Raw genomic sequence first — 22,440 nt, forward strand, 5'->3', positions numbered from 1 at the left:
TTTTTAATGTAGTTGAATTTATCAGTTTTTAATGGCTTCTGAATTTTGTATCATTCTCGGAAAGATCTTCTCCACTCCCATGCTTCCTTCTAGTATTAACCAGTTGTAGTTACATTCTCAGAAATAAACCTTTGCTCCATTTGGAATTTATTTTAGTGTAAAATATAAATAGGCATCCAGTTTTAATTTTTTTCCAGATGACTACCTACATGTCCCAGTAATATTTATTGAATAATTCACCTTTCCCCCACTTATTTGAAGTTCTCTTTTTATCAAATAGTAAAATTCCTACTTGTTTTTGTGTCTATTTCTGAACATTCTATTTTATTTATAAGAATGATTATGTGTGATGTGTATATAAATAATAATAAAGAATTTTCTAAACCTCTTTCCAGTTTGGGGAGCGGTCATAGATATGGCTTGTCCAGAGTTACCCAATTCAATACAAGAATCCTTGAGAGGCCAGTCCCAGCATATGTTTACTTTCATATGTATTTCAAGGAAAAAGATTATCATGATGTTTAAGAACATGGATTGGGGTGTCAGACTGACCTGGGTTGCAATCTCACCTCTAATCTCCAGGACTGTGTGAGCTTGGGTGGATTGTCTTATCTGATCCTCAGGTTCCTCATTTATAAAACAGAAATAAATCTAGAACCTCTCTCATTGAGTTGGTTAGGAAGTAAATGAATGTAAAATGCTTAAAACACTGCCTAACACATAGTAAATCATTGTCATTATGATTTACCCCTAGGGTGACCAGCTGATCCCCATTTTCCCAGACTTTCCCCATTTTATCACTGAAAATCCCAAGTCCTGAGCAAATCAAGATGTTTAGTCACCCTAAACCCTATTGTCATGTGCAATGGTTAAGAATCTGTGTTTGTGGCCTGACATGGTGGCTCACACCTCTAATCTCAGCACTTTGGGAGGCCGAGGTAGGCAGATCACCTGAGGTCGGGAGTTCGAGACCAGCCTAACAAACATGGAGAAACCCCATCTCTACTAAAAATACAAAATTAGCCGGGCGTGGTGACGCATGCCTGTAATCCCAGCTACTTCAGAAGCTGAGGCAGGAGAATCACTTGAACCTGGGAGGTGGAGGTTGCAGTGAACTGAGATCGCACTATTGCACTCCAGCCTGGGCAACAAGAGCAAAACTCCGTCTTGGGGGAAAAAAAAAGAAAGAATCTGTGTTTGTTTTCCTCTATCAAAATCATACTACTCAGTTCCTACATCGATTAACTCAACTTTTACAGAAATATCACAAAATGTAAGTTTTTTCAAAAACTTAAAATCCATGCTCTTATCTCATTCCAATTTTGTGCCCCTCCCCTCGAAAGGAAGACATTCTTTGGCCATCAGAGCCTAATCTAGGATTTCCTCTGGTTTCCACCTGAGCCAAGATCAAAGCGCCCCATGCCCAAGAAGTTGGGGGGAGGTGCGGGGGTTGGGAGAGGAGGAGTGGGGCTGGGGGTCAAAATAGGGCTATACAAAAAAACAAACAAGGCAGAGTGACTCCAGGACATTGGAGACTGAAATACTTTGCTTCTAGAGTTAAACACACACACACACACACACACACACACACACACACACACACAGAGCAGTCTCCCCAGGACTCACTTGCTGTAATGTAAAAGAGTAATCGTCTTCCTCACTCATGAATCATTCTAACTTTAGGCACTGTAAAAGCCTAGTTGAGGACATATCGCTGGGGAGGTAGTGTGTTATACAAGTCTCAAATCCTACCACTGAAGCAGTGCCTACTCTGCCAAGGTATGTAGCAGACTCTGAATCCACAAGGACAAAAGTGCCAGGTCCTGGCTGGTTGGAGGAGAGAGGAGGGAGAATTATTTGTGTTGGAGAAGTCAAGCCTTGGGCTTAATTAGGTTTAGTGTAATGATGCAACGGAGAGAGGCCTGGTCTGAAACTTAGAAATCAAAGTTCTCATCCCATTCTTTTCATGAATTAACTCTGTAACCCCAAGTCAGCCACTTCTCCCAGGGCCTTCCTGCATAACTTCAGGGAGTGCATGTCACTCCCAGAGACATGTAGTGTTAGAGCCACATGTGGAGGCTGCTGGGGTTGTGGCTGAGGTGCCGGAGAAGCAAGCGAGCCTGTTGGCCAAAAGGGAAGGTGTGAAGGTGCCGGGCAGGTTGCTGGGCAGAGCCAAAGAAAGGCTTCCCTGACCGGGACAGGGCTGTGGCAGTAACAGCACCGAATCCTAACCTCTGGACCACCACTTGCCACCTTGTAGGTGGCAACACAGGGACCCCATATTGTCTCCAGCCCTCCATTTCTTCTCCTCTGTAAAATAAAAGACTAAATTTTAGGATAGTCTTCATCATTTGGCTAACATTCTTTACAGGTCAATAGTCACCAAACCAGGAGCAATTGGGTCCTGGCATACAAAGCTCACTTAGTCTCAGTTGAAAGAGCACTGCATTCTGATGCTAGTACCAGCTGGTTTCTTTGACTTCTTCCCTAGAGAATAAAGTGGTAGACAGAAACTAACAAGATGAGGAAGAAAGTCAGAAGATGATGTGGTAAACATCTCTGTTTCAGCTTCACCTGCATCCATTCCCTCTTCTGGTGACTGTCCTTGATTTTGGTTTGGGAAAGCAAATCCTAGATTAGAGAAAATCTGGCCAGTCATGGGATCCCACCCTCCCCTGGCCAAAAAGTCATTGAGCGACCCAAGTTCTTTCTGCCAATCAGACGCTCTCTCCCTTGATGGTGGGAATGTAAACTCGTACAACCACTATGGAGAACAGTTTGGAGGTTCCTTAAAAAACTAAAAATACAGCTACCATGTGATCCAGCAATCCACTGCTGGGTATATACCCAAAACAAAGGACATCGGTATATCTGCACTCCCAGGTTTGCTGCAGCACTGTTCACAACAGCTAAGATTGGAAACAACCTAAGTGTCCATCAGCAGATGAATGGATAAGGAATATGTGGTATTTATACGCAATGGAGTACTACTCAGCCATAAAAAAGAATGAGATTCAGTCATTTGCAACAACATGGATAGAACTGGAAATTATTACGTTTTTGTTTTTGTTTTGTTTTGTTTTTTGAGACAAAGTCTCGCTCGGTCGCTGGAGTGAGAGAGCTGGAGTGCAGTGGCTGGATCTCGGCTCGCTGCAACCTCTGTCTCCCAGGTTCAAGTGATTTTCCAGCCTCAGCATCCCGAGTGGCTGGGACAACAGTCTCGCGCCACCGCGTCCAGCTAATTTTTGTATTTTTAGTAGAGACGGATTTCAACATGTTGGCCAGGCTGGTCTCTTGACCTCAGGTGATCTGCCCATCTCAGCCTCCCAAAGTGCTGGGATTACAGGCGTGGGCCACCGCCCCCACCAGAAATTATTGTATTAAGTGAAATAAGCCAGGCACAAAAAAGACAAACATCACATATTCTCACTTATTTGTGGGATCTAAAAATCAAAACAGTTGACCATGGAGATAGAGAGTAGAAGGAAGGTTACCAGAGGTTGGGAAGGGTAATGGGGTGCTGGTGGGGAGGTGGGGATGGTTAATGGGTACAAAAAATAGTAAGAAAGAATGAATAAGGCCTATTTGATAGCATAACAGGGTGACTGTAGTCAATAATAATTTATTGGTACATTTTAAAATAACTAAAAGGATATAATTGGATTGTTTGTAACACAAAAGATAAATGCTTGAGGGGATGGATACCTCATTTTTCATGATGTGATTTTTATGCATTGCATGCTTGTACCAAAATATCACATGTGGCCAGGCTCCGTGGCTCACGCCTGTAATTCCAGCACTTTGGGAGGCCAAGGCATGTGGATCACCTGAGGTCAGGAGTTTGAGACCAGCCTGGCCAACATGGTGAAACCCCATCTCTACTAAAAATACAAAAATTAGCTGGGTTTGGTGGTGCATGCTTGTAATCCCAGCTACTCAGGAGGCTGAGGTGGGAAGTTCGCTTGAAACTGGCAGGCAGAGGTTGCGGTGAGCCGAGATCATACCATTGCACTCCAGCCTGGGTGACAGAGTGAGACTCGGTCTCAAAACCAAACAAACAAGCAAACAAACAAACAAAAAAACAAATACCCCATAAATACATATACCTACTATGTACCCACAGAAATTTTAAAAAACATTTAAGATATTTTTTAAAAATCACACACACACACACACACACACACACACAAATGCTCTCTCCCTTGAGTCTGAATTGAGCCAAGTAATGTGAGGATTGAAAATAGAGCAAATCCATGCCAAAGGAAATACCCTAAAGTGAAGTTGTTGAACTATAGCCGTGGATAAACTCTGGCCCTCTGGCTCTTTTTGTAAATAAAGTTTTATCAGAACACAGTCACAATCATTTATTTATGTATGCTCTATGGCTGCTTTTGTGCTACAGTGATAAAATTGAGTAGTTATGAGAGAGATTGTCTGTTGTATAAAACCTAAAATATTTACTATCTGGACTTTTACAGATAAAATTAATTCCTGCTACTTAGGTTCCAGGAGCTCTCCTGGTTCTTATGTATTTCAAAGCTTGCTTCTTCAAATTTTCCTTGGATTCTGTGAGCTACTCCATATTTTTCTGAGAAATTCCATTTTTGCTTAAGTTAGGGTGAGTTGGTTTCTATTGCTTACAACTTTTTAGCACTTAAACATATTTTTCCATAGTAATTCCATTGGAAATAATGGTTAGGACCCCAAGCTACCTCAAAAAAGAAAAATATATTCAATTTATGTTTTTAATTTTTAAAATCATTTAGAAAAATAATAAGTATTTGATTTTATTATGGTGTCTGGCTAAATGTGACAGGGGAGGATCCAAATCTCCATGGGGCAGCACAGATGTGGCAAAGAAATCAACCCACGTTGGCCAGGCGCGCTGGCTCATGCCTGTAATCCCAGCACGTTGGGAGGCCGAGGCAGGTGGATCACAAGGTCAGGAGATCGAGACCATCCTGGCTAACATGGTGGAACCCTGTCTCTACTAAAAATACAAAAAAAATTAGCTGGGCATGGTGGTGGGCACCTGTAGTCCCAGCTACTCAGGAGGCTGAGGCAGGAGAATGGCGTGAACCCGGGAGGTGGAGCTTGCAGTGAGCTGAGATCGCGCCACTGCACTCCAGCCTGGGCGACAGAGCAAGACTCCGTCTCAAAAAGAAAAAAAGAGAAAGAAATCAGCCCACCTTGTGTTCTGTCTTTGATCCTAAGCAGGATTTTAAAAAATTGTGTCAATGAATCCAACTGGAAGCTCACATTGACATCTAGTATGTCCAACCATCCTGCTTTACCCAGGACTGAGGGTTTGCCTAGGACTGACAGTTTTCTGGGACTGAGGAGTTTGTGGAATGCAGGATTTTAAGTTTTAAAATGGGGACAGTCCCAGCAAATTGGCACAACTTGATCACTACAGGATATTGTATGATTGAAGTTAAATACATGCCATTATTAAAAATCAATTGGCCGGGTGGGGTGGCTCATGCCTGTAATCCCAGCACTTTGGGAGGCTGAGGCGGGCGGATCACTTGAGGTCAAGAATTCGAGACCAGCCTGGCCAAATGGTGAAACCCCGTCTCTACTAAAAATACAAAAAATTAGCCAGGCGTGGTGGCGCGCATCTGTAATCCCAGATACTGGGGAGGCTGAGAGAGGAGAATTGCCTGAACCCAGTAAGCGGAGGTTGCAGTGAGCCGAGATCGCACCACTGAACTCCAGCCTGGGCAACACAGAGAGACTCAGTCTAAAAAAAAAAAAAAAATCAAATGGAGAGTTTTCTTTAAATCCCCACTGATCCAATTTGGTTTTAGCCACAATATTTTAAGTATTGTAAATATTCAAACAATATTAAAGGAGAGGATGAAATTTTTATGTTTAGCTAAAGGGAACATAAGTTTGCTACATTTAAGGAATCCTGTGTTGTAATGGAAATAGTAAAAAATGAGTCATGGCATCATGAAACACACATTGGAGCTCTGTATCCACATCCTGGCTCTGGGATAACTGTATTTTGTATGTGAACATTAATTCTGAGAAGCATAAGTTGCCACACAAATGCAATATGCTTATAATTATTGGTGGAAGGAAACGAGTACAATTTCACATTTCTGATGCCTGGGCCAAGAACCAGAGCCTGATTGGTGCCGGTGATTTCAGAAATGAATCCAGGGCCAATGCTTGTGTGAAGGAAGAAGACTGATCCTCTGGATTTGCAGAGTCCTGGAAAATACCTTCGCTGATGAAAAACATCTATTTGGATTAGGCAGCCTCCAATAAGTAGGCGGATTATCCAGCTTCCTTCGTTTAGAACTGACTGGACTTGTTCAGCGACTTCATAACTATCAGGAAGGAAGGAGGGGTGTGCATGTTAAATCTAGTGCAAATATGAAGCATGCTAAGTTGGAAGTTGGCAAGATGAACTTCTTTCTATGTATGTGCAGAGAATGACCAGGTGGTAGAAGTGGTTGGGGGCTGGGAAGATGGCTAGAGTTGGGAGAAACCCCAAAATTAATTCTGAATGATCCCATAATCATGGAAGCTGAAGGAGAAGCTAATGGTTTGGGTAGAAGGGATTTTTAAAAAAATGAAAGGGGGAAAGAGATTTGGAGATAATTTTCTCCCTTCACCTTTCCCAGGATAATACATGTAGAAATTCTCTAGAGTGGGACTCTGTTGACTTAGAACCCACTGACCTACGTAGAATTCAGGAGGTCTATGAACTTGGGTGGAGACAAAAATGACATCTTCACTAACTGCAAATGAAACGTAGCATTTGCTTCAGTTACCAATGTATGCAATGGACCATCGTTGTATGAATGAACTTGAGACTTGTCACTAAAAGAAATCACAGGTATTTTCAAATCACATTATTGTGTTGTAGGTACCATAACATGTCACTACTGCCGGGCGTGGTGGCTTGCGCCTGTAATCCCAGCAATTTGGGAGGCCGAAGTAGGCAGATCACCTGAGGTTGGGAGGTCGAGACCAGCCTGACCAACAAGGTGAAACCCTATCTCTACTAAACATACAAAATTAGCCGGGTATGGTGGTGCACGCCTGTAATCCCAGCTACTCTAGAGGCTGAGGCAGGAGAATCACTTGAACCTCGGAGGCGGGAGTTGCAGTGAGCCGAGATGGCACATTGCACTCCAGCCTGGGCAACAAGAGTGAAACTCCGCCTCAAAAAAAGAAAAAAAAGAAAAGTCACTACTTTGAGTTTAAAATAGAAATTAGATCCACTGCTGGAACCTTGTTACTTAATGCACAAAGAAGTATATACATTTTTTGCTATACTACATATTTGTATTTTGATAACTGTATTTCAAGGTAACTAGTTTCTTTTGTAATTCTTCATATTTTATGCATTTAAAATGGATAAATGCATTATTTATCCATTTAAGGGGTCCAGGGGCTCCACCAGACTGCTAAGAGGTCTGTCCCTAGAGCTCTGTTCTAGAAACCGGCCCGTGGACTAGCCTAGCTCCCTCCCCTACCCCATGCCTTCCACTCCTTTCGACAAACCTTTAAGAGAACTCTGTGGAAACACGGACAAATGTTTCAGACACAATGCGATAAAGGAGGATTTAAGCATGGTTTTAACCAGGTACAAATATCTGTTCTAGTTTTTATATCTGAACAAGAATGGGAAAGTCATTAACAAAAATGAAACGCTGTGTTTACTTTTACAGTGTTATTACATTACCCTTTCAATACCAGTTTAAAAAATCATTTGTGATCCATTTTTCACATAGGTAATATATCTTTTTTCTACTTTTTCTTCTTTTCTTCTTTTTTTTTTTTTTTTTTTTTTTTGAGACAGGGTCTTGCTCCGTCGTCCAGGCTGGAGTTCAGTGGCACAATCACGGCTCACGGCAACCTTAACCTCCCGGGCTCAAGTGATAGTCCCACCTCAGCCTCCCAAAGTGCTGGGATTACAGGCAAGAGCTACCTCGTCTAGCCTAATATATCTCTATTGTTGAGGAATCACAAAGTACAAGTGAGTAAAAAGGAAAAATACTCAATCTCCATTACCAGTTAAGAAAAAATCATTCTGCCTTCTATGCAGCCTTTTAAAAAATGATATAAAGCCATATATTCTGACATGGAAAGAGTTATATTATTTGTTAAGTGAGAAAGCAAGAACATCATGCCTGTAATCCCAGCACTTTGGGAGGCTGAGGTGGGAGAATTGCTTGAGCCCAGGAGCTCAAGACCAGCCTGGGCAACATAGAGAGACCCCATCTCTAAAAAACATTTAAAAAAAAAATTCACAGCAGGGTGCAGTGGCTCACGCCTGTAATCCCAGCACTTTGGGAGGCCGAGGCAGGCGGATCACCTGAGGTCAGGAGTTTGTGACCAGCCTGGCCAACATGGTGAAACCCCGTCTCTACTAAAAATACAAAAATTAGCCAGGTGTGGTGGCAGGCGCCTGCAATCCCAGCTACTCGGGAGGCTGAGGCAGAAGAATCGCTTGAACCCGGGAGGTAGAGGTTGCAGTGAGCCGAGATCGCGCCACTGCACTCCAGCCTGGTGACAGAGCAAGACTCCATCTTGAAAAACAAAAAATTCACTGCATGTGGTGGTGTGCATCTGTATCCCAGCCACTTGGGAAGATGAACCAGCCGGGCGCGGTGGCTCAAGCCTGTAATCCCAGCACTTTGGGAGGACGAGGCGGGCGGATCACGAGGTCAGGAGATCGAGACCATCCTGGCTTACATGGTGAAACCTCGTCTCTACTAAAAATACAAAAAAATTAGTCGGGCTTGGTGGCGGGCGCCTGTAGTCCCAGCTACTCTGGAGGCTGAGGCAGGAGAATGACGTGAACCCAGGAGGCGGAGCTTGCAGTGAGCCGAGATCGCGCCACTGCACTCCAGCCTGGGCGACAGAGCAAGACTCTGTCTCAAAAAAAAAAAAAAAAAAAAAAAAAAAAGATGAACCAGAAGGATTGCTTGAGAGAGGAGCCGAAGCTGCAGTGAGCCATGACTGTGCCATTGCACTCCAGCCTAGGCGACCGAGCAGATCTTGTCTCTAAAAAATAAATAAATAAATAAAAGAAAGAAAAGAAGAGAAAAGAAAAAAGCAAGCAAGAACAGTACATAAAATAGAATCCCATTTTGCTTTTATAAAAGTATGTATCTATACATATGAAAATACCTAGAAGGCCACACATGAAACAGGCATCAGTGTTAACGGTTAGTTACTACTATTCAATACCAATTTTGTTAAAGGAAAGGAAATCCTTCAAGGAAAAACACAGTGTTGACGTTAGGATTAGCAGCTTCAGGGTGTCCCAGATATATCCTGTGGCAGCCTATACAGGTGGCTTCATGTGTCAGGTGACTGGTGTCTGGGGGAGCCAGCTGGGCACTCCCATGGACCCTTGGGGAACTGGGCTTCAGCTTTGCAGGCTTGGAGGTGCTGTTTGGTTTCTAAACCTGGAAGAGATTTGCCTCTGGGGAAATATGGTTAAACTCACAAGAAATAAATGCATAAACCATAATTCAAGTGTTTTGAATTAGGATGGTAACACTGCCTGCCTTGCAGATGAAAGGATGAACTCAAAGCTGCGCAGCCCTTGGGAAGCCCTCAGGAAGCAGGGGCAAGGGCCATTGTTGTTATCAGGCTTCCCAAGACTTACCTGCAGGGGAGACTAACTGATTAGTAGCCATGAGTAACCTTGAGGCTTCCCACATGCCACACACTCTGCTATGTGCTTTGAGTACATCCTCTCATTTCATCTTCATACTCATGCAGGGCAGGTGTTCTTATCCCCATTTTAAAGACGAGGGACTGGGGCATAAAGCAATTAAGAACCTTAATTGGGACAGAGCCAAGATTTGAACCCCATTTGGCTGATTGGTAACCAGCATTGCCTTTGGGGACAGCTTGATGACCATGAGCTTAAGTGTGGGTTTCATTTGAATGGTCTTCATGACAATTCATGCAGCGGTGAATCCCAGATAACTCCATTTGCCCTGTCCAAACGTGGCTTTGGGTCAGTCACTTAACCTCTCCCTGCCTCCATTTCCTCATCTGTAGAATGAGGGTAATATTAGTGCCTACCTCCTAGGGTCGTTTTAAGGATTAAACGCTTTTTTTTTTGAGACAGGGTCTTGCTCTGTCACCCAGGCTAGAATGCAGTGGTGCTATCGTGGCTCACTGTAGCCTCGAACTCCTGGGCTTAAGCGATTGTCCTGCCTCAGTCCCCCAGGTAACTGGGACCACAGGCCTGCAACACTGCAACTAGCTAATTTTTTATTTTTAGTAAAGACAAGGTCTCACTATGTTGCCCAGGCTGTTCTCAAACTCGTGGGTTCAAGAGATCTTCTCACCTTGGCCTCCCAAATTGCTGGCATTACAGGTGTGAGCCACCATGCCAGCCAGGATTAAATGCTTTTAAAATGGTGCCTGGTACTCAGTATTCAATTAATGTTAGTTATTGATGTTATGATTGTGATTGTGGTTGTTACTGCCTCCAAAGCTCATCTCCAAATTGTAGATCTGGGTGAGGCAGGAAAATAGGGTCTGGAGGCAGGGAACATAAGAACAATTCACACTTCAGCTATGATAGGAAATATCCTCTCCATAGGGCGTACGCCGAGTACATGACTTTGTAAATTTACTTCATCCTCTTCATGCACATAGGGCGTACACCAAGTAAACGATGCAATCCTCTAGAAGGTATTTAAACTCCCAAAAATTCTGTAACGGGGCCCTTGAGCCCCCACGCTTGGCCCGCTCCCACCCTGTGCAGTGTAATTTCATTTTCAATAAAGCCCTTCATTCCTTCCTCGCTTTGTTTGTGCGTTTTGTCCAATTCTTTGTTCAAGACTCCAAGAACCTGGACACCCTCCACCAGTAACATGGGCATTTGTCCCCCACGTCACGCTGAAGACACAATGCCAAACCGCCTCCCTGAGTACACCTTCACGGCTGCCTCATATGCACTGTCCCAGTTCTAAGCACTTTCTTTCACTAGAGCCCCATACAATATAATCAGTTTAAGCTTCTGCAGTTACATTCATGATCAATTCAGGTCTCCCTGAAGTGAAGCACCAACTCCTCCCCTCCCCGTGGTGCCCCCAGATCACCTTGAATGGATTAGGGGTGTTCTCTTGGGACACTTTAGAGATAGCAACTCTCATAACTAACAACTGGATGCAACCCCATTTCATTCTCAGAGAGGGGCTGCCAGCCCATTATACTGTCCACACATCCTTCCTCCATCCCAGGTTCTCAGATCAGCCATTCCCCAGGGAGTTCTGAGTCTCAAATGACAGGTGTAAAGTGAGTGTACATGGGGTTTGCCCCATAGATCCCCGTGTGGCTTTTTAGGCAGTTACCACTGTGAGCGAAGTCCACCTGTGCTCTGGGCAGGAGCAGGGGCCGGTGAGACTGAGGAAGTCCTGTCCCTGGACAGCTGGAGCCAGGCTCTTTGCCCTCCTCTAGGACCTGCCCTGAGATATGGGGAAAGTTTGTAACAGGAGCTGAGGCTCTGGCTTGTTGGGCTTGAAAGGGTGGGAGAAGCTGCTAGTCTCTTTCCTCAGCCAGACCTTACTGTAGGCCTGGGGAGGATGAGGCTGTGCTACCTCATTCCTGGCCATTATTCCAAGATAATGGATTTCTTACAGCAGCAGTAATTTTTATTTAAAGAGTTGCTTCGGACAAAAATACTCTCACGTAAGCCTTCCCTTTCACCCCGACCTTCTGTAAAAAGCACACTGTCCATCCATTCCCATCGCGCCCACAGGGGCACACACAGGCCATCCTCACCATGTTTGCCATATCAAAGTCCCGCTTGTACTGTTATTTCTTTAATATTTTGCTTTAAATGGCTTTCCTTTCTTTTTTTTTTATTGTCAGTTAATTTTGACAGGAACATTATGTCAGTAATAGCCGTGTAATTACAAATTTAATGAGCTACATGTTTCTTAAGACACATTAAAATAAATACATATATATTAAACATTTTTAAAATTTCCCCCAAATCACCTAAAATCACTAGTGGTATCCAGACCACGCCCTGGGAAGCCCCCGCAAGGCCTGTCAATGTTTGTGGAGGCTCTCCTGGGTCACCATCTTGTCACTGTTGCCTTCTCTCACTAATACCCCTCAGTCCGTGCCCTGAGGGCAAGGGTGGCTGGAAAGAGCTGTCCGGTTCCACCGGGAGGCCCCACCCTGGGAGTGCTGAGTTCCATGGTGAGCTACCCTCTTCACTCAAACTTGGATTTCCTTTCTGTCTGCTAGAGAGAGGCGAGTTCTTTTATTGATCAGTGGTGAAAACGGGGTGAGAATTCTACTCATCTCTCCTTCCCAGGGAATGATGAGGCCAGACAAGGGCCTGGGAAAGGGAGCATCAGAGGCAGATGGAAGCCAGAGGCAGCTGTGGAGAGAGGATGGCCTTGCCGGACTGAGTAGAGGACAGATTTGCCTCTTTTCACAAAGGACTTGAGGCACAGATGGGGAAACACAGGGGCTGTGTGGAATCCTGGCTCCTTCAATTACTGTCTGTATAGCCTGTGGCAAATTCCTTCACTACTTCATGAACCTCACTTACCCTCAGCAAAATGGGATTGATGCTATTTAGTCACACTTGTCTTATCTGCTGTCCAGGTTGTGGTAAGGATTGAATAAACAAAAGAAAGTATTGCTGCTCTGAAAACTCTAAGGCAGGAACCTCAATTCTGGATGTACTTTAGGATAACCTAGGAGAGCTTAAAACAGCAACAATAACAACCAATGCTCTAAGACCCAAACCCAGAGATTCTGATTTAATTTGAGGTTGAGAGTGAGTCCTGGGCATCTGTTTTTTGTTTGTTTGTTTGTTTGTTTTTTGAGACAGAGTTTTGCTCTTGTTGCCCAGGCCGGAGTGCAATGGCACGATCTCGGCTCACTGAAAACTCCTACTCCTGGGTTCAAGCGATTCTCCTGCCTCGGCCTCCCAGGCAACTGGGATTACAGGCATGCACCACCATGCCCAGTTAATTTTGTATTTTTAGTAGAGATGGGGTTTCACCATGTTGGTCAGGCTGGTCTTAAACTCCTGACCTCAAGTGATCCACCCACTTCAGCCTCCCAAAATGCTGGGATTTCAGGTGTGAGCCACCACGCCCGGCCTGTCATCTGTATTTTTAAATGTGCTTCTGTTGATTCTAACATGCTGCCAAGGCTGGGAACCCCTGCTCTAGGGCTGTGCTGTCCAATATGGCAGCTGCTAGCCACATGTGCCTATTTAAACTTAGATTAATTAGCCGGGTGCGGTGGCTCACACCTGTAATCCCAGCACTTTGGGAGGCGGATCTGGGTGGATCACCTGAGGTAAGGAGTTTGAGACCAGCCTGGCCAACATGGTGAAACCCCGTCTCTACTAAAAATACAAATATCAGCCGGGCATGGTCACGGGCGCCTGTAATCCCAGCTACTTGGGAGGCTGAGTAACGAGGATCACTTGAACCTGGGAGGTGGAGGTTGCAGTGAGACGAGATCGTGCCACTGCACTCCTGCCTGGGCGAAAAGAGTAAGACCCCATCTCAAAAATAAATAAATAAATACATAAATAAACTTAGGTTAATTAACTAAAATTAAAAATTCACTTCTTCAGTCACACTAGCTACACTTCAAGTGCTCAGTAGCTGCCGATGACTACTGGTTGCTGTATTGAACAGTGCAGGTATGGAACATTTCCATCATCATGGAGAATTCTTTTTTTTTTTTTGAGACGGAGTCTCGCTCTTTCGCCCAGGCCGGACTGCAGTGGCGCTATCTCGGCTCACTGCAAGCTCTGCCTCATCGTGGAGAATTCTATTGCCTCTCAAAGTGTGGTCCATAGACCAGCAGAATCAGCAGCACCGGGAGCTGGTCAGAAATGCAAATCTCAGGCCCAGGCCCAACCCACAGAATCAGAATCTGAATTTTAATAAAATTGAACAAAATCTCTAGGGTTTTTATTATACTTTGTGAAGCACCGCTGTAAAACATACATTCCATTCATTCATTCAACCAATTTATTAAATAACTGGTGTGTGCCAGGTATACACAGGTGATGGAGAGTGATCAAGGAAAAGCACAGCATGGTCTGTCATTCTAGCTGCAGGAAACAGACAGTAAGCAAGATAGCAAACTCATTTCAGAGTGAGAAAGTAAGACAAGGGGATGTGCTAGAGAGGCACTCTGGGGAGGGATGGTTACTTTAAGCTGGGAAGTGGTGGTGATTGATTGTCTCTCTGAAGAGGAGTTGCTTGAGTGGAGCCTGAGTGACAAGGAGCTGGCCAAGGGAGGAAGTGGGCATGGTGTTTTCTGGGCAGAGATAGCAGCAAGTAAAAATGCCCTGAAACTTGGGAGGCCGAGGCAGGCAGATCACGAGGTCAGGAGTTTGAGACCAGCCTGGCCAATATGGTGAAATCCCATCTCTACTAAAAATACAAAATTAGCTGGGTGTGGTGGCGTGTGCTTGTAGTCCCAGCTACTCGGGAGACTGAGGCAGGAGAATCACTTAAACCCGGGAGGCGGAGGTTGCAGTGAGCCAAGAGTGCGCCACTGTACTCCAACCTGGGCGACAAAGCAAGACTCTGTCTCAAAAAAAAAAAAAGGCCCTGAAACAAGGTTGCTGGATTTAGCAAATAAAAATAAAGAATGCTCAGTTATATTTAAATTTCAGCTAAACCATTAATATTTTTTAGTACAAGTATATCCCACATATTGCATGGGATATATTTATACTAAAAAAGATTTGTGGTTTAGTTGACATTCAAATTTAACTGATCAACCTACGTAACATGGCGAAACCCTGTCTCTACAAAAAATACCAAAAAAATTAGCTGGGACTGGTAGTGAGCCCTGTAGTCCCAGCCACTTGAGGAAGTGGGAAGATTGCTTGAGCCCAGGAGGCTGAGGCTACAGTGAGCTATGATTATGCCACTGCACTCCAGCCTGGGTAACAGAACGAGACCCTGTCTCAAAAAAAAGAAAGAGAGACAGAGAGAGAGAGAGGGAGGGGGAGAGAGAGAGAGAGAAAGAAAGAAAAAAAATTTTTTTTTTTTTGAGATGGAGTTTCACTCTTGTTGCCCAGGCTGGAGTGCAATGGCGCGATCTCGGCTCACCGCAACCTCCGCTTCCTGGGTTCAAGTGATTCTCCTGCCTCATCCTCCTTAGTAGCTGGGATTACGGGCATGTGCACCACGCTCGCCTAATTTTGTATTTTTGGTAGAGATGGGGTTTCTCCATGTTGGTCAGGCTGGTCTCGAACTCCCAACTTCAGGTGATCCGCCCACCTCGGCCTCCCAAAGTGCTGGGATTACAGGCGTGAGCCACTGCACCCGGCCGAAAAGAAAAATTTAACTGATTGTTCTGTATTTTATTGGGACCCTGCAAAAGGACCAAGTGGGGGAGTGGTGCTGGAGGGATATGAGGAGGAGCAGTGTCACTGGGATAGTCAGGAAACAGGGGTGCCATGAGCATAAAAGACAGAGCAGGGCCCAAATCTTGGGCTACAGAAAAACAAGTTAGAAAAATAAAATCGTCTCCAAGGGAATGGACTGGCTGCTGCTGTTTCTTCCCCTTGATGAAATCATGGGCTTTACCTTCCTGCAACCCTATGGTTTCTGGGAAGGGCTTCTTGGAAGATGAACAATTGTCCAGGCTTGTTATGCCTGGGTGGTGCTTGGGGAGACCGAGGGCCACTGGTTGACCTGCTAAACATAGCGTGCGATATATATTGTTTGGTCTGAGCTTTTAAGTGCTCTTTCCCTGTTTGTTTGTTTAATTCCTGAGTTTTTGTATGTGATCTCCTATAAATCTTCCTCTTCTTAAGGACTATGTTTGACAACTTCATTTCCCCCCAACTGGAGACATTTCCCCTGCTAAGGGTCAAAAAGACTAATTATCCTAAACGGAGTATTGGAGACACCCTCAGGCTCACACATGACTGAGAAGTGCATGATCCCAGCCATATTAATAGAACGCAGCAAGAGTGTATCTGAGAACAGTGGCAGTGACGTCTTCAAAGCTCAACCGTATTCCTGTTGGAAAATAAACTCCTGACCCCTTCAACAATGCCTGTGTGGAACCTCACAGTAGAAGAGGCCACGAAAGATATTCTGTTCAAACACTTTAATTTATTCAGGAGGAAACTGAGGCTCTGGGCAGATTACGATTTGCCTAAGGACCCAGAATTGATGATGGGGCTGGGACCCGAGCTCAGAGCTCCTAACTCCCTGACCAGTGCTCTCTCCACCTTAGTTGGGTTTGGTGGGAGGAGGGTGAAGGAGAGGAATGGGTAGAGGAGGGGGGAAGGGTTGCAAAACATCAGCTGACTCTCATAAAGTGCTTTAACACAAAGCACTTTCCTATGGTTTCTCATTTAAGGTAGGTATAATTTCCATTTTGCAAGTGGGGGACCTGGAACTCAGAGAGGGCAAATGACTTGTCCAAGGTCACAATGTTCTTTAGTGGCAGAACAAGGAGTCAAGCCCAGATCTTCGGGCTCCTTGGTTGAGAGCTGTCTTCACCATCACCTGGAAAAGATGGGGGAGGAGAGCGCAGCACACTGGTTGCCAGTGTTATCAGCGCTCCAGGGCAGGCAGGTGGAGGGAAACACGGCCTGAGAAGTCAAGAGGAGGACCACCTGCCTGGAGCCACACACGGCACTTTCCACGCATAACCCCCTTTAATCATTGCCTCAAACTCATGAAAGTGATGAGGAACTGAAGCTGGGAGAGGCTAAGCGGTCACCCGGCTAGTTAATAGCAGAGTTGTGGACCTGAATCCAGATCTGTCCAACTTGAGAGCCTCCGCAGGTCTCCACTGGGGCTTTTCAGGTGAGTGAAAGTCTATAGGCCGAAACTGGGCAAGAGGGAGGCACAGACAACACTGCAAGGAAAGAGGACCGGGAAGACTTTCAGGCACAATGACTGATCCTGGAGGTGCAGAACCTCTTCCTCAACTTCCATCGGCTCTCTCCTCTGCTGTGAATGCAAATATTGTCCCCAAAGCATTAGCCAAATCCCTGCTTATTCTCTGCACAGTCTGTAGATTTGCTTGGGGGCTGAACTAGGGCTCTCCCTGTGTTACGGTTGGGTTCCGCCCTTAGCACTGCAGTGTTCTGCCCCTTGCTTTCCGGGCCACACCTAACAGGGCCTCCTTCCCCCGGAGCCCTACCCCACCCCTTCCAAAGACCACCAGCACGAGGCAGGAAACAGAGCTGGATTGCCTTGTTTTCATGCGAGAACTTGTCCCGTCTTCTCCTGCCTGCCTCCCTCCCTCCCTCCCTCTCTCCCAATTTTTGTTTCCAAAATACTTGTGAGGTGCTTTCCCCACATGAGGGTCCCTGATTGACTATTGGTGGGGAAATTCCTACCAACACTCTTATCTTTTCTAGTCAGCCACCTCGTTTTTCTGATAGAGGCAGCATCATTGATAATATTACCATTTCCTCCAGCACCTGACACATAGTAGGGTCACAGTGAGTCTTTCTGCCCTGAGTTGACAGCACAAGAGAGGAAGAGGTGGAGTTATTCTGAGGGCCTACCGTGGCTAATGTTTCCCTTGTTTGGACGTCTTTTGTAGCTAATGAATCTCGTAAGGCCTGGTGTCTGGGACATTCCTCAGAAGACTTCCCGTGAGGCGAGTTACTGGATGACCCTCTTGTGCTTTGGGGGAATGCTGGCAATTGGCGCAGCTGTGTCGGGAGCTCGGGGTTCCCGCGTGGTGAGTGGAGCTTGCAGCCCACCAGCCAGGGCCACGCCACTTCTCCTTGCCCTCGGCAAAGCGCTGTGGTGGGTGAAAAACAAATGAAAATTTAAGTCCAAGGGAATATAAAAATGTAATCAGAAAATGTAATCAATATTTACTCCCAGCAGTAAAATGCCAACATGTGGGGAATGTGGATGAGGGGGTATATGGGGATTTTTCGTACTATTTTTACAAACTTTCTGTTCATCTGAAATTATTTCAAAATAAAATATTAGGTAGATAGAAAAACAAAATATGTTTTGTGACCGAGTGAGTGAGAACAGGAGAAACAGCTTAGAGCAGATAGAGGTGGGAGCAGAGTAGTTAAGAGGGGGCTTAGGGTTGGGAGAGCTGGGCTCACATCCTGCTTTCCCACTTCAGAGCTGTCACACCTTGCGCGGGTTCCTTAACCTCTTTGGTTTTTTTTGAGACATGCCTGGCTAATGTTTGCATTTTTAGCAGAGACCAGGTTTCACCGTCTTGGCCAGGCTGGTCTCACTCTGTCGCCCAGGCTGGAGTGCAATGGTGCAATCTCAGCTCACTGCAACCTCCGCCTCCAGGTTCAAGCCATTCTCCTGCCTCAGCCTCCCGAGTAGCTGGGATTACAGGCGCCCACTACCATGCCTAGCTAATTTATGTGTGTGTGTGTGTGTGTGTGTGTGTGTGTATTTTAGTAGAGACGGGGTTTTGCCATGTTGGCCAGGCTAGTCTTGAACTCCTGACCACAAGAGATCCACCCACCTCAGCCTCCCAAAGTGCTGGGATTACAGGCATGAACCCCTGTGCCTGGCCCCTTAACCTTTTTCAGTTCCAGTTTCTTCACCTGAAAAATGGGAATGATAAAGGCCTATTAGGAGGTTAATGCAACAATGCATGTATAGCTCTTTAGGACAAGCCCCTTTACATAGTAAGGGCTCCCAAATGATGAGAAGAGGGCAAAAAGAGACACAGAAAGGACAAAGTCCTCCCCTTATTCAATCCCTATGACTTCTTTGTCTTTGCCATTTAAGTCCCCAGATCCTACACCTCCTACACAAGGGACTCACCACGCTGCCATAACCAGTCCCTGGCTTTGGCCCTGTTGCCCTTGTAAAATAGGCAGAGAATAGTCCAGGGCTGCTGCCCATACAATGTTTCCTGACATTCTCAACTGGTTATCTTAAAGGGCCAGCAGGAAGGTGCTTATGAATACTTATCTGCTTGTGACCTTGGGGCCACAGTCTTTCATTCATTCTTCAACATACCTTCATAGAGTGAGGGTGAAGGGAACCATGGACCAGACATGGTACTTGGCATGGAAATACGGCATGGAGCAAAACTAACGTGGCTTGCCCTTGGGTGCTCACCTTCTAGGAACTAGTCTTTCCCTGTGTCTTTTCCAGATTCCCTCCCTCTGCAGCACCCAACCTTGGTCATTATTCCAGAGTACAGAAACTCCTTCCCTGCAGCATGCTGATGGCTCAGGCTCACGCAGTCACAGAAGGCAGGGCACATGGCAAGATGTTGGTGGTTACTGTGGCCTGATCATTCTTTAGCAGCTGTCCTTGGGTAAAATTTGGTCTTGGAAGGTACTGAGGGCACCCCAGTGGTCCAAAGCTGAAACTGCCTTATCTGCAAATCCTTCCACTCCAATTGGCGACCCACATCCCTTTTCCATGCCCACTGTATTTTCTAAACTAGTCTCTGCCCTAGACTTCCTTCACTGTCTGCAATCCACATTAGTCCAAAACCCCCTTTCTAAGCAGCTCTCCTTTTTTATTTATTTATTTATTTTTTTTACCATTTTATTTTTTTTATTTTTTATTTTTCTTTTTTATTGATCATTCTTGGGTGTTTCTCGCAGAGGGGGATTTGGCAGGGTCACAGGACAATAGTGGAGGGAAGGTCAGCAGATAAACAAGTGAACAAAGTTCTCTGGTTTTCCTAGGCAGAGGACCCTGCGGCCTTCCGCAGTGTTTGTGTCCCTGGGTACTTGAGATTAGGGAGTGGTGATGACTCTTAACGAACATGCTGCCTTCAAGCATCTGTTTAACAAAGCACATCTTGCACCGCCCTTAATCCATTCAACCCTGAGTGGATACAGCACATGCTTCAGAGAGCACAGGGTTGGGGGTAAGGTCACAGATCAACAGGATCCCAAGGCAGAAGAATTTTTCTTAGTACAGAACAAAATGAAAAGTCTCCCATGTCTACCTCTTTCTACACAGACACGGCAACCATCCGATTTCTCAATCTTTTCCCCACCTTTCCCCCCTTTCTATTCCACAAAACCGCCATTGTCATCATGGCCCGTTCTCAATGAGCTGTTGAGTACACCTCCCAGATGGGGTGGTGGCCGGGCAGAGGAGCTCCTCACTTCCCAGTAGGGGCGGCCGGGCAGAAGCGCCCCTCACCTCCCGGACGGGGCAGCTGGCCGGGCGGGGGGCTGACCCCCCTCCCACCTCCCTCCCGGATGGGGCGGCTGGCCGGGCGGGGGGCTGACCCCCCACCTCCCTCCCGGACAGGGCGGCTGGCCAGGCAGAGGGGCTCCTCGCTTCCCAGTAGGGGCGGCCGGGCAGAGGCGCCCCTCACTTCCCCGACGGGGCGGCTGGCCCGGCGGGGGGCTGACCCCCCCACCTCCCTCCCGGACGGGGCGGCTGGCCGGGCAGAGGGGCTCCTCACTTCCCGGTAGGGGCGGCCAGGCAGAGGTGCCCCTCACCTCCCGGACAGGGCGGCTGGCCGGGCAGGGGGCTGATCCCCCCACCTCCCTCCTGGACGGGGCGGCTGGCCGGGCAGGGGGCTGACCCCCCCACCTCCCTCCCGGACGGGGCGGCTGGCCGGGCAGAGGGGCTCCTCACATCCCGGTAGGGGCGGCCAGGCAGAGGTGACCCTCACCTCCCGGACAGGGCGGCTGGCCGGGCAGGGGGCTGATCCCCCCACCTCCCTCCCGGACGGGGCGGCTGGTCGGGCGGGGGGCTGACCCCCCCACCTCCCTCCCGGACGGGGCGGCTGGCCGGGCGGGGGGCTGACCCCCCCACCTCCCTCCCGGACGGGGCGGCTGGCTGGGCAGAGGGGCTCCTCACTTTCCAGTAGGGGTGGCCGGGCAGAGGCGCCCCTCACCTCCTGGACGGGGCGGCTGGCCAGGCAGGGGGCTAACCCCCCCACCTCCCTCCCGGACGGGGCGGCTGGCCAGGCGGGGGGCTGACCCCCCCACCTCCCTCCCAGACAGAGCGGCTGGCCGGGCAGAGGGGCTCCTCACTTCCCAGTAGGGGCGGCCGGGCAGAGGCGCCCCCCACCTCCTGGACAGGGCAGCTGGCCGGGTGGGGGGCTGATCCCCCCACCTCCCTCCCGGACGGGGCGGCTGGCCAGGTGGGGGGCTGATACCCCCACCTCCCTCCCGGATGGGGCGGCTGGCCGGGCGGGGGGCTGACCCCCCCACCTCCCTCCTGGATGGGGCGGTTGGCCGGGCGGGGGGCTGACCCCCCCACCTCCCTCCCGGACGGGGCGGCTGGCCGGGCAGAGGGGCTCCTCACTTCCCAGTAGGGGCCGCCGGGCAGAGGCACCCCTCGCCTCCCGGACGGGGCGGCTGGCCAGGTGGGGGGCTGACCCCCCCACCTCCCTCCCGGACGAGGAGGGAGGACGCTCCTCACTTCTCAGACGGGGTGGCTGCCGGGCGGAGGGGCTCCTCACTTCTCAGACGGGGCGGTTGCCAGGCAGAGGGTCTCCTCACTTCTCAGACAGGGTGGCCGGGCAGAGACGCTCCTCACATCCCGGACGGGGCGGCAGGGCAGAGGTGCTCCCCACATCTCAGACGATGGGCGGCCGGGCAGAGACGCTCCTCACTTCCCAGATGTGATGGCGGCCGGGAAGAGGTGCTCCTCACTTCCTAGATGGGATGGCGGCCGGGCAGAGACGCTCCTCACTTTCCAGACTGGGCAGCCAGGCAGAGGGGCTCCTCACATCCCAGACGATGGGCGGTCAGGCGGAGACGCTCCTCACTTCCCAGACGGGGTGGCTGCCAGGCAGAGGCTGCAATCTCGGCACTTAGGGAGGCCAAGGCAGGCGGCTGGGAGGTGGTTGTAGCGAGCCGAGATCACGCCACTGCACTCCAGCCTGGGCGCCATTGAGCACTGAGTTAACGAGACTCCGTCTGCAATCCCGGCACCTCGGGAGGCCGAGGCTGGCGGATCACTGGCGGTTAGGAGCTGGAGACCAGCCCAGGCGACACATCGAAACCCCGTCTCCACCAAAAAAATACGAAAACCAGTCAGGCGTGGCGGCGCGCGCCTGCAATCGCAGGCACTCGGCAGGCTGAGGCAGGAGAATCGGGCAGGGAGGTTGCAGTGAGCTGAGATGGCAGCAGTACCGTCCAGCTTCGGCTCGGCATCAGAGGGAGACCGTGGAAAGAGGGGAGACGGGAGAGGGGAGAGGGGAGAGGGGGGAGGGGGGAGGGGAGAGGGGAGAGGGAGCTCTATCTACCACACAGTCTTGGGAGCTGCACCATTTTATGTCTCCCTCAGCTCTCCTTTTTTAACCAAATATACCCTCTGCTCCCATCATCCTGCCTCACCCTCACCCTACCTCTCTGACTGTGGTTATGATATGCATCCAGCTCCACCAAGAGTGCATACTTCCTAGCATTAGACACCAGTCACAATTAGCATTACCAAACCTACCCAACCTCTCTATGTGGCAAATTTTTTTAAATTAAGAGACAAGGTCTCACTCTGTCAC

The sequence above is a fragment of the Pan troglodytes genome, chromosome 8 (assembly GCF_028858775.2).
Source record: "Pan troglodytes isolate AG18354 chromosome 8, NHGRI_mPanTro3-v2.0_pri, whole genome shotgun sequence".
In the NCBI taxonomy this organism is placed as follows: Eukaryota; Metazoa; Chordata; class Mammalia; order Primates; family Hominidae; genus Pan; species Pan troglodytes.